General features: G+C 43.6%; 1 protein-coding gene and 1 pseudogene across 9 annotated transcripts in view; both read left to right on the top strand.

The window, feature by feature from the left end:
• The window catches only part of FHIT (fragile histidine triad diadenosine triphosphatase), a 1,420,480-nt gene that overhangs the window by 307,253 nt on the left and 1,100,157 nt on the right, over window positions 1-13,070 (top strand). The window lies entirely within an intron of this gene.
• On the top strand, window positions 9,097-10,768 carry LOC112400519 (DNA replication factor Cdt1 pseudogene; annotated as a pseudogene).

Below are 13,070 nucleotides of genomic sequence, written 5' to 3'. Positions count from 1 at the left end.
TGAGTGGCAGCATTTGGAACTAAGGGACCCTGAAGTATCATCTGCCTAATTCTTATGTAGAAGAATGAGTAGTGCAATAGTGTAAAACAGATGAATATATTTCAGGTATATGAATGTTCTTAAATTACCAGACCCTTAGGGAAATATAGGTATTAAGTGAATAAAGTGTCCAGTGAGAGGAACAGCTTATATTTATGCAGCCTTTACAAGGTCCTAGTCACTATTCAGAATGCTTCATGTATGTTATCTCATTTAATCCTCACAGCAGCCCTAAGAGTAGAGAGTGTTTTCTCCATTTTGCAGATAAGGAAACTGAGACTCCAAGAAATAAAGCCAAGTGATTACAGTCTCATGTTTAGAAAGTAGCAGAGGCAGGGTTGAAACACCACATTTCACTCCAGAGCCTGAACTCTCTCAGCTGCTGTTCTGTACCATTTCTTTCTTAAATGTTTATGGAGTAAGCTGAGAGTGTGAGGAAATCTTGTTGAAGATAACAGCTCGGGTAAGCCCGTGTGGGATATTCGGGTACATTTTTTTTTTTTTTTTTGCGGTACGCGGGCCTCTCACTGTCGCGGCCTCTCCCCTTGCGGAGCACAGGCTCCGGACGCGCAGGCTCAGCGGCCATGGCTCACGGGCCCAGCCGCTCCGCGGCATGCGGGATCTTCCCGGACCGGGGCACGAACCCGTATCCCCTGCGTCGGCAGGCGGACTCTCGACCACTGGGCCACCAGGGAAGCCCCAGGTACAGTTTTTATTCCCATAAATTCCTTGCAGATTATAGACATGTTCCTTGGTTTATTACTAGAAAACACCTTCTTAATTGATCTCAATATCAAATCTATTGCACTAGTTGAACGAAAGGAGTTTTATGGCCAGTGTAGCAAGATGTTTACTGAATATTCTGTTCACGTTCGTGATTTTTTTTTTTTTTCCTGCGGTCACTGTTGTGACCAGTTCCAGTTGCGGAGCACAGGCTCCGGAAGCGCAGGCTTAGCGGCCATGGCTCACGGGTCCATCCGCTCCGCGGCATGTGGGATCTTCCCAGACTGGGTCACGAGCCCGCGTCCTCTGCATCGCAGGCGGACTCTCAACCACTGCGCCACCAGGGAAGCCCCCACATTCATGACTTTTGATTTTTAATAGCCAAATGTTATTAAAAAATGTGACATATTAGTTACATCATGTGTTGAAATGTATCCTTAATTGTAGTACTTTTATTGACTGTGAGAGGATGCAAAGTGGATTCCACAATTTTAATTAACTGTTCCTCCTCTGACATTTCATTACCAGTTTCAGAAGTGATAGAGGATGGCAGTTACCTGTGAGAATTTTTCTATAAAGAAGCTAAGATGGAGGAATGTTAGAGTTGTCTTGGTGATTGAGAGGAAAAACAGAGAAAGGAGAGGGTTGGCTATTATCCTCACATGTTAATAACACGGTCAGTAAACAAAGCTTCTGTTATTTTAGGTAAATTTTAAAAATTTGAGCAGATAACAGACCAGTTGAAATAAAAAATAAAGAACAGTGAATTCAACTATGATTTTTATGCTGCAAAAATGGTGTCTTTTTTCTGAAAGTGAGAATTTCTCAGACATCACATATCTTTCCCTTAAAGGGTTTTTGAGGATTTTCTATGAGTCAGAAGAGGCAAAAACATGAAGGTCAAAGATAATGGGTCCCTATCTAACACTGGACTGATTTGCCAAGAACCCATGACACATTTTTTGAAATAAATTTATTTGTTTATTTATTTATTTTTGGCTGCGTTGGGTCTTCGTTGCTGTGCGCGGGCTTTCTCTAGTTGCGGCGAGCGGGGGCTACTCTTCGTTGTGGTGCATGGGCTTCTCATTGCGGTGGCTTCTCTTGTTGTGGAGCATGGGCTCTAGGCACGCAGGCTTCAGTAGTTGTGGCGCATGGGCTCATTTGCTCTGTGGCACGTGGGATCTTCCCAGACCAGGGCTCAAACCTGTGTCCCCTGAATTGGCAGGCGGATTCTTAATCACTGTGCCACCAGGGGAATCCCCCAGAATACACTTTTATTTCCTTTTTATGGTAAAAGCCAGAGAGAACGCAGTGTAGTTTAAACATGGTTTCTGTATCTGGTGCCCACACGGGAAGTTGAAGGTAAGGAGGCCAGTTTATCCAGCAAATGTGCCCAAGCACATAATTACCTCCCTTGATGTCTCTCGATACTTTACCACATCCCCTGGGAAAATCTCTGGGCAGTCCTTCCAAGTCATTTTCAGAGATCTCATCATGGCAGGTGAGCTTATTTATTTATTTCCATTTTGAGAGCTTTACCTTTCCTGACTCCCTTTTAATGTTTACCTCTCGTATAAAGAATGGAGACTGCGGATATTTCATTACCAGCTATCTCCCTGCTGCAGGCACTGCCTGGAGAAGTTTCCCTCTGTTTGGCTTGCAAGCCTCATTTATTTCCCCGAGCCTTCTAATCTGGGCAGAGCCCAGGGGACGGCATTATTAAATTACCATTATTACACTGTGTTGTCTTGGCACGATCAGGGGCTGAGTTGGAAAAGTTCGTGTTAGGCAGGGAACACATTTTCTCCCCTTCTCAAGCTGCCCCAAATGGACCTTAGCTGACTTCCTGGGTCTGTATCAGCATCAAGATTCTGTGAAGTCAAACCAAAGATTTAACCACATTTGAGACATTTCTTCTAATCAGTGTAAAGAATGGGCATTCCCCTTTTAAGTACGTTGCTTTGATTTGGGATCAGCTGGACAATTCATGATTGTAATTTTTTTTTTTTTTTTTTTTTTGCGGTACGCGGGCGTCTCACTGCCGTGGCCTCTCCCATTGCGGAGCACAGGCTCCAGACGCGCAGGCCCAGCGGCCGTGGCTCACGGGCCCAGCCGCTCCGCGGCATGCGGGATCCTCCCGGACTGGGGCACAAACCCGTATCCCCTGCATCGGCAGGCAGACTCTCAACCACTGCGCCTCCAGGGAAGCCCCATGATTGTAATTTTTTTGATGGAGGGGGTAACATTTGACATTCAAAGTTATTTGACATTTCAGAAGTTATAATGTCATTTTAAAAGCTCTAATATCACTAGTATATTTGTATGTAATTCATTTACACAGGCTTTCAAAGATTGTCTATTCTCAGTAGAGAAGTTTTAATTAAAAATGTTTTATTGCCACTCCAAGCGTCTTTAAATTAAGGCACTGCTCTTTTCTGTTTTTCTTCCTCACGTACTCTTGATAATCAACCTAGTGTTGTCTGCAATGATAAAAGTTATCTTGTCATATTTTAAGCATTTTCTTGTCCATCACTGTGTCACCAATGGCTGTACAATGCTAGCACATAGTAGGTACTCACTAAATTCTTATTGAATGAGTGTTTCAACACTGCCCATGCACTGTATATTCTAACCATTCTGGAATATGTTTTATCACATGCACTCTGCTTGCTCCCACCTTAGGAATTTTACCCACCACTCAGAAATGTCCTTTGCCTCTCAAATCTTAAGCACTTTTATACTGCTTATTTGTGAGTTTTCTTCTCCTGTCCCTATTTAAGCACAATTCCTGGTATATATATTAGGTGCTCAATAAATGTCTTAATGAATGTACATGAGTTATTGAATGAACACACATGTATAGTTAAGCCAAGGAAAAGTTATGTGTGACATTTGTAAACCATTTTTATAACATTTTACAACAATTTTAGTTTTAGGCATTCACTAAAATGATGAAAAGTAAGTTTGAAACACCATTTTTCTTGTCCAGTCCTTGACTCAAAACTCTTCAATGGCTCTCCGTTCCCTTTAGCAGTGGTTTTCTAACTATGACAGTCTGATTATGGGATTATGTCTTTTCCCAGTTTAAAACCCTTCAGAGGTTTCTCACTGCCCTCACAAAAAGTATGATTCAAACTCTTTAAGCATGGCTGAGAGTTCTACCTCTCCAGCTAGAGTCTTCCCCAAGCTCCCTTTACTCTTTCATGTCTAGATCATTTGGTTCATTAAACCTGTAATGTTTCCTCTTCTCCAGGGCCTTGGCACTTGGAGTGCCCCCTGCTCCCTCTTCACCCACCTCTTTCTTTAGCTGACTCCTCTTTGGCTTCAGATTGGTTTCGTTTTAAATGTTGCCTTCTCCAGGAAGTCTTTACTGTCCACTCCCTGCTGCTGCCACCACCATCACCCCTACCTGCCTCTACTAGTTTAGATAATTTTCCTGCTTTGTAGGCCTTGCAGATATTTTATCAATAGAATAGAATTATGTGGGGTTTTTTGGCCAAGTCATATGAAGTATTAAGTTAATGGAATTTAAATTGAGAATTTCCACAATTTTAAGTTTTCCTCCTGTAGGTTTCTCTCAAACATTTTGGTGGCTGACCTGACCCTCTCCCACCCCCCGACGTGCACAACACATTTATTGTAGGCAAAGTATGCTAAGTGCTTTATATACATTTACTCATTTTCTCTCACACCAGCCTTATGGTGAATACTGCTATTGTCCCCCATTTCATCAGAAAAACTAAGTTCAGTGTCATAAGAAACTCACATAGCTGATGAGTGGCAAGCTGAAGTTTAAGTCCAGCCTGTCTACACTCAATCTCTGTAGCCCAAAGCCCAACCTAAAGCTAGTGATTAGACAGTAGTAAATAAATACCCAGCAGGTATTTGGAAATAGCCTTACTTTTGGGCTGGGTATCTTCCGTTTATCCCTTCATACCCACTTTCTACTCAGTTCTGTGCCTGGGAGGTTCTTCTCTGTTGGCTTTATAAATGGGCTCCTCCCTTAACTCCACATACTGCCTTAACCCTTGGTTTCCCCACACCATTACCACACCTTTGTAAAAAGTTCTGCAGCTTACCCCAGTTGGGTGTTTTGTGTATACTCTGTTTCTGCCCAGATCCTTATTGATACAGACAAAAATTTTTTAAATTAAAACTGTAGTTATGGTTGTGCTTTTATATTTCTCATACAGTATGGAGTAATGTTAGCTTTTTTCTACTTTGTCTTTAACTTTTTATAATGGAATTGACGATTGTCATAGTTCATGCAGTCTTAAAAATGAGAGGCATGCCACACTCTTGTGCAAAGGGCATGTTTCCAAGGAATTTGTAACCAGTTGGAAAACAGGCCTACATAATATTTTCTAAAATCTTTAGCCTGCCATGAGGCCTCTTGTGTTTTGACAAGAGTTTCCCTTTCAGCTTTTCTCCGCTGAGCACCCTTTGCTTACTTTAAAGCTGGGCTCTGCTGTGTCTGGGCAGGTAGTGTCCCAGCCACCTGGTCCAGGATTGGTTTAATGTCTGGCTTTAAAATAGCTCATTTTACTTACTTAAATGAGTTTATATATAAAGAAACTCACATAGTGTTCCATAAATGGAAAATAAAATCCATTACAATAAATAAGGGAATGAAACTTTAAAGGGGAATATAACAAAAATAAAATGATGCTATTCGTCGTAGCCAAGTGTTAGGAAGGTGTTTTGACATGTTAGCACTAATTAATATTTCTCATTGGATGAATTAGAAAGATTGAAAGAGAATTGAAAGGGACATAACTTTATTAGTCTTTGTTTTGTCCTGTCAGTGACCATCTAGCACCAGGGTTCCATGCCCTGAAGTCTGAGGATCACTGGTATAATCTGTTTTTCCCTATGCTGTGAGCTTAACCAGAATGCTTTCCTCCTTCTAGTTTCCTTTTCCTGATCCTCTCCATCTTTCTTTTTGAAACTTTCCTTCACCCTCTTAGCCTACACAAGTCTCTCGTCCGAACTTCCTGACATTTATTATCTGCCCTACTTATGTTGGCTTCTGATTGTTAATGTTTTGACCTGGTATTTCAATAGCTCATATTTTGTGTCTTGTCTCCTAAACACTGTAAAGTTCTGTCTCCAGGAATAGACACTGGGACCTGTGCTTCTGGAACCCCATATTAATTAAATGTTCATTATATAATATATATTCTGTTTATAATATGTATTACATCATATAATATATATTATTTATATATAATATTTATATTATATGTATATGTTATTAAATTATATACTATATATATTTACATATACATAACATATAATACATATTATGTAATATAATGCATATTATAAACAGAATATATAATAGTCCCATATGTAACTAGAAGTTCATTAAATGTTTGCTGTGTTGAATGAATTTGTAAGTAAGTTAAATGATGTTTTAACAACTATGGATATAATTCACAATCACAGCATGATTTTGTGTCTGTCTGGGATGCACAATTTGTATTTTTGCTTCTTCTTGCCTTCGTAGAAATTATATTCTAGAATCTAGGAGGTAAAGATAATAAATTGATACACATATGCATATTATAATGTAATGTAAACTGGAGTAAGTGGTGTAAGGAATGTAAATCAGCATGCATTGTTAGAGCTTTGGGTTGCTTTTTGGATTGGGTAGTCAAAGAATACCTCTCTGATGAGGTGACATTTGAGGACAAATGTGATTAAAGTTAAGAGGAGGGGGTACATATGAATATTTGAGGGGCAAGCATCCTAGCTAGAAGCAATAGTAAGGCCTGAGGACCTAAGTTGGGACTGTGCTTGTTGGAGGCCAGTGTGGGGATGAGAAGGGAGCAGTGGGACATGTCATTGAAGAGGTGGCAGGACTGGATTGCATAGGACGTTTTCAGCCATGGTGAAGCTTTTAGATTTTTATTGTGAGAGAAACTACAGTAGAACTGAAAGGAAAGACATAACATGATCTGATTTATATTTTTAAAAAGTAATAGTTTCAGCTGCTCTGAATAGAAGAGGCTGAAAAGGTGGTCAGTTAGGAAGACATGGCTCTATGCCAGATATGGTAGGGGTGGCTTGGAGCCCAGTGATAGTAGTGGACAAAGTGAGAACTGGAAGGATTAGGAAAAATTCTGAGAGGAGAGCCAACTGTGTTTATGCCTTCTAATTTATTTACTACTGTACAACGCTTTCAAAGCAGCGTTCTCCGTTGGTATTTATTTTCATCTTATAATTCTATTTAAGGCAAGTTTTTGTTCAATTTACCAAACATTCTTTTATTTATACTTGCTTTTGGGATAACACTTAATGACTAATTAGTCAATAAAAACCAGAGTTCTATGTGGGGCAAGAATGTGTTCCTGTGGTGAATTTATTTATCCATCTTTTTCAAAAGTAATTGCATTTTTGTATTCGTTCTTGAATACTGTGTCATTTCCCAAATAACTATTTGGGAGGTGGAATTTTTTTATGCTATTCTAATTTTGTATCCTCTTCCTTCTAATATCCCCATCTGTACTTTGTATTACAAACTTCATCAGACCACTGCACGCTATTATAGCTGTCGTCACCATGGGGAGAAAATGACTAATTGAAGCTGCTTATTGATATAATAGAGCAGGTTGTGATACGTGGCGAGAATACTGGAATGATGGGCTCCAGCTGATGTTATGTAAAAATATTCAGCCATGAAATATGCACTTGTGGATGGCTTTTTGCAGATGTCTGCAGAATGCAGATAATCTGTATTCTGGGGAGATCTGCAAATTAAAGATCTATATGACCAGTTAGAATTATAGCACAGTGAGGAGAGAGCGGTGCGGTAGGTAATGATATAGCCTTGAATCTTGGCTAATAATAATTATAACCTGCCTATACTTACAAGCAAAAGTAGATGATATTTACCCCCAACCCCCATTTCAGAGGGAATGGATCAATTGGCAGAAAAATGATGTGAACTTTTGGATATTTTGGAATTCCTTCAATGCAAGATATATTGGTATCATGAATGGAAGTATAAATTGGTACATTGTCTTTGGAAAGTTATTTGGCCATAACTATCAAAATAAAATTCACACAACCCTTTGACCTAGCAGTTTCATTTCTAGTAATTTATTTTAGAAATATAGTCACTAGGGCTTCCCTGGTGGCGCAGTGGTTGCGAGTCCGCCTGCCGATGCAGGGGACACGGGTTCGTGCCCCGGTCTGGGAGGATCCCACATGCCGCGGAGCGGCTGGGCCCGTGAGCCATGGCCGCTGAGCCTGCGCGTCCGGAGCCTGTGCTCTGCAACGGGAGAGGCCACAACAGTGAGAGGCCCACGTACCGAAAAAAAAAAAAAAAAAAAAAGAAATATAGTCACTAGATGCACAAAAATCTCTGTACTAAAATATTCATCATGGCATTTTGTTTAATAACGAATGATTTAAAATAGTCTAAATGTCCAAGAAATAGATTAGGTGAATAAATTATGGAATATTTATGCACTGTAATATAGTTAAGCCTTTATAAAGCCTGTATCTATATAGAACCATCTCTAAGTGAAAGAAGGGTTAGAATATGCTATTATTTGTGGTCATAGAAATGTAAAGTGTATGTATATATATTTATATATCCATATGTTGAAGACTGCATAAGAGATTTTTAAAAGCATGGGTCAGAAGACATTTTTCAATGTACATTGCTACTTTGGTATTATTTCAATTAATTACTTCTTGGATGTATCATCTATTCAAAAATTATAAGTTAAGAAAATTATAGGGGTGGTATATTTGTATGTTTTTACTCCCCTCTTACATAAAGATGTCTTTGCTTGATTCTCTGCTGTATTGCACCTGACTTCTCTTTTGAGAGTTTTCTTATAATTTCTGTTAGAACACCTTTTATTAGGATATCGTTGCACTGACACTTTTAGTAATGAGGTGGCAACTCCCCTTATTCCTTTATTGCTTGCCATGACTCCACAGAATATAGCTCTACCACTTTCTTCCAAGGTTCGGGTCCTTCCTGTCCAGGAGAACTATTTAGAAATTTGTTTGTGCCAATTGTTTCCGCCCAGAGTGGGGGCGGGACCAGGGTGCAGCGAGAAAATCAGCGGGAAACGCGTCTCCACTTCTGCTTGTGGTCCCACCGCTGGGGCCTCGCTGCTCCCGCCATGGCGCAGTGCCATGTGCAGAGTGATGCCATCATTGGGCATTATGAATGCAAGACTGAATAATTAACAGCTACCCCTTAGACAGAGGACCAGGTGCAGGGTAGACTCTTTCTGGATGTTGTAATCAGAAATAGTGCGGCCGTCTTCCAGCTGTTTGCCTGCAAACATGAGCCTCTGCTGGTCAGGGAGGATGCCTTCTTTATCCTGGATCTTGGCCTTCACATTCTTGATGGTGTCACTGGGCTCCACTTTCAGGTCTTGCCCGTCAGGGTCTTCCCGAAGATTTAAATACCACCCCTTAGACGCACCAAGCCGGTCTGGTGCACCCTGAGCCCCGCGCCCCGGCCCCGGCTGGGCCCAACCCGCCGAGCCCCAGAGCGATGAGCCTGCTCCACCCCGGTGCAGGAGGCTGCGGCTGCTGGCCAATGCAGTCTCTGGCCCTAGTTCCCCAGCTGTCCCTGGCTCCCCAGAGCACTCTTCTCCCCAAAGCAAGAAGACAAAGGCCACCCTCTCAGCTGGTCAGCGATCCTGACTGGCAGGCCAGGAGGACACAAGGTCCCTTCAAAGGTCACCCTTTCTGAGCTCAAGTCTTGCCTGCAGTGGGCACAGAAGCTGGGGGCACGGGTCCAGGAGCTGAAGGCAAGTGCACAGAAGAATGCTGGGGAACCCAGAGCACCGGAGGACAAGGGGCACCCAGCGGGACTACGTGGTGAGCAGATGCCTGCCTATCAGCGCTTCCTCGCCCTGGCCCAGCAGGGGCCCCCGGGCCTTGTGCTGCCCTACAAGTACCAGGTGCTGGCCGAGATGTTCTGCAGCATGGACACCATCGTGGGCATGCTGTACAACCGCTCTGAGACTGTGACCTTCGCCAAGGTCAAGCAGGGAGTCCAGGACATGATGCAGAAGCGCTTTGAGGAGCACAGTGTGGGCCAGATCAAAACCATGTACCCTGGCTCCTACTGCTTCCGCCAGGAGCGCTACGCCGCCACATTCAAGGACGGTGGCAGGAGGTCTGATTACCAGCTCACCATCGAGCCGCTGCTGGACCAGCAGGCTGGCAGTGTGGCTCCCCAGCTCACGGCATCACGCCTGCTACGGTGGTGCCAGACCTTCAGCCAGAATCTGGTAGCCCGTGTCCAGTAGTATCACAGGGCCTTCCTGGCCTCCCTGAAACCCCCCCCACCCCCCGCCGCCCATGGAGGTTCCTGAGGACCAGCTGACACGCTGGCACCCCCGCTTCAATGTGGACGAAGTGCCTTACATCGAGCTGGCCAAGCTGCCCCAGCCGCCCACCGTGGAGAAGCTGGCCACTGCCCAGGAGGTGTTGGCCGGTGCCCGCAGCCTGGTGTCATCCAGGATGGAGAAGGCTCTGAGTGACCTGGCCCAGCTCACGGCCGAGCCTAGCAGCCCCTGGTTCCCCAGCCCGGCACTGCCAGCCACCCTGCCGCCATGCCGCCTGCCGCCCTGAAGGGGATGTCCCAGGTCCTGCTGGAGCGGATCCGGCCCAGGAGGTGCAGAAGCAGCTGGCGCAGATGACCCGGCGCCTGGAACAGGAGCAGCGGCTGCAGGGGCTCGAGCGGCTGCCTGAGGTGGCCTGCGTGCTGCGCAGCGTCTTCAGGTCAGAGCACAAGCCAGCGCTCAGCATGGAGATGGCCTGCACCAGGGTGGTGGGCAGCTACCGCACGGCCACGAGCCCCTGGGAGATGGAGAAGCATGTGCACCTCCTCTCTGAGCTGCTGTCCGACTGGCTTAGCCTCCACCGCATCTGCACGGACACCTACGTCAATCTGGGCAAGACCGCTGACCTGGCAGGTGTCTTGGCACGGCTGGCCCGCCTTGCCCGTGCTGAGGAAGCGCTGTGAGCCCGGCGGACAGGTGCCGACACAGACGGGCCGCCGGGCCTGTGTCTTACTCTCTTTAGGAACATGACACACTTTGCTTTCCCTGTCCTAAGTCCCCATGAGGGTCAGGGCTCTTGGCTGCTGGGCTTGAGGGCCTCTGATTAGTGTGGTGGAGGCCCCTCTCGTATACAGGGTGCAGGGAAGTGGGGTGGGGGAGAGGTAGTGTGGTTGGCAGAATAACCCTCCCAGATGTCCATGTGGGATCCTGAGGTGGTCCTGGAGTATCTTGGTGGGCCGGGTGTCACACAGGGTCCCCATAAGAGGGAGGCAGATGCAGAATCTGAGATTGGAAGGTGCCGGCAGGAGCCATGAGCCAAGGAACATATTCTCCCTGGAGCCACCAGAAGGAACCAGCCCTGCCCACCCACACCCTGATTTTTGTACTTGGCCTCTAGAACTGTAAGATAAAGTCAGAAAAGAAAAAGAAAAGAAAAAAGAAACAAGAAAAAGAAACTTGTTTTAATAAATGGTAAAATCATTCAAATGCACTGGTTCTGAATTTCTGATGGGTGCATTTGTGAAAATGCTGAGGAGCTTCTGGAGTCAGAGGCCTGGTCCTTTTCAACAACAAATAGAAATTAAAGGCTATTAATGATGCTTATTATTAACTTTTTAAAAGCTCTCTCTACCCCCAACAAGTTAAAAAGCTATTGTTTGAAATGTATGACCCAAAACTATGTCATTCTCTATTATATGTGATAGCATAAAGCCCAAGAACAATGTTTAAAATTGTCTTAATCATTGTTATAAAAGGAATTAATGAGTGGTAACATTCAGAAACCCCGTTGTTCATATTATGTTTTGGGGGTATGGAGGAGGAAAAAGGAGAAGGAAGGAAAATACATTTAAAAGAAAGTTAAACAACAACTTGTAAGTTTCATTCTCTGTTGCTGGAAAACCAGCTGATTATACATGAATGTATAATAAAACAAGTGTTTGGCACATTGAGGTGTATGAACTATGTAGCGTAATCAGAGCTTATTTTCCTGCAATGGAGATTGAAATTTATGCTTCTTCTAAGCAGTACCTTTCATTCCATTTTTATTTTCTAAGCGAGAGTGAACTTTACAAGTTGCTGTTAACAATACCAGAAGTGCTAATTCCTATACAATGAATAGTGAAGTTTACAAGTTGCCATTTGACATGCCCACATTTCTGTTTGTTTGTCCTCCCTCCCCACCCCCCAACAAGGTATAGTAAAATTTATAAGGTTAGTAAAAACCCTTCATTATTAATACAAGGTTACATTGCTGTTGGGAATTCCATAAATGGCATATGAATATATCTAAGGGGGAAGCATAAAGGTGCTTTATGCAGAGACACTCATTCATGGCTTTGTGTCCCCATGACCCCATTCCCTTGGCTCCTTGGTTCTGTTATCCTTCAAGTATGTTTCATTGGGTCCTTTTTTTTTTTTTGGAAATCTATCTAACTCTTCCTTTGCAAATCTTCCTCAGCTCAGGCTATACATCCCTCCTCTTCCATGGTCCCTTTTTCTCCACTTCCATGCTCTTCCCTGAGCACCCAAAGTGGCTACTGTGTACACAATTAATTAAATGAATGGTTCGCAGCCTTAGGCCGTCACTTCTATTATTATCTGGTACTGCTACTTAAATATTTTATTATTACAGCACTTTATTGTTATTAAAATTTTAAGATATACATGCCTTATTTCACCAATTTTATTATAACAAGATCCTTGAGGGGAGATATCAGGCCTTAAAATTCCTTATGCTCCCAATGGGGGCGTGTATATAATCGTGTAATCGAAATGAAGTGGATGTTTTTACCAATCACAAGAACCGGGAGAGAAAGGAAATGATAAAGGAATGGACACCCTGTTGTATGTAACTGGTCTGAGAAGATGGTTGCCACAAATTCTTCCATTTCTGTCTGTGCATGTCTCTTCTCCCGTAAGGAGATAAAGTCCTCTTTCCCTCCCCGTGAGTTTTGGTTGACATTTTGACTTTTTTTGGCCAATAGAAAATGGCAGAAATAACACTGTGTCAGTTCTGAGTCCAGCTAGACTTTAGGTTGGCTGGAGATAAACACTCTTTAGAGCCCTGTGCCATCTCTTTAAGAAGTCTGGTTATGCAGCAAGAGAGAGGTCATCGGGATTGAGTTCGTGGAGGATTACGAAGATATGGAGAGAGGCCCAGCCATCCCCCAGCTGTCCCAGTCATATCAGCCGAGGGGCATGGAGGGAAGGGACGTCAACCTGGATCTTGCAGTCCCAGCTGGACTGCCCCGGTCAACATTATGT

The sequence above is a fragment of the Neophocaena asiaeorientalis genome, unplaced genomic scaffold, assembly GCF_003031525.2.
Source record: "Neophocaena asiaeorientalis asiaeorientalis breed wild unplaced genomic scaffold, Neophocaena_asiaeorientalis_V1.1 scaffold251, whole genome shotgun sequence".
Lineage (NCBI taxonomy): Eukaryota > Metazoa > Chordata > Mammalia > Artiodactyla > Phocoenidae > Neophocaena > Neophocaena asiaeorientalis.
Note: the sequence above shows the minus strand (reverse complement) of the source record. Positions and strands in the feature narration are given on the sequence as shown.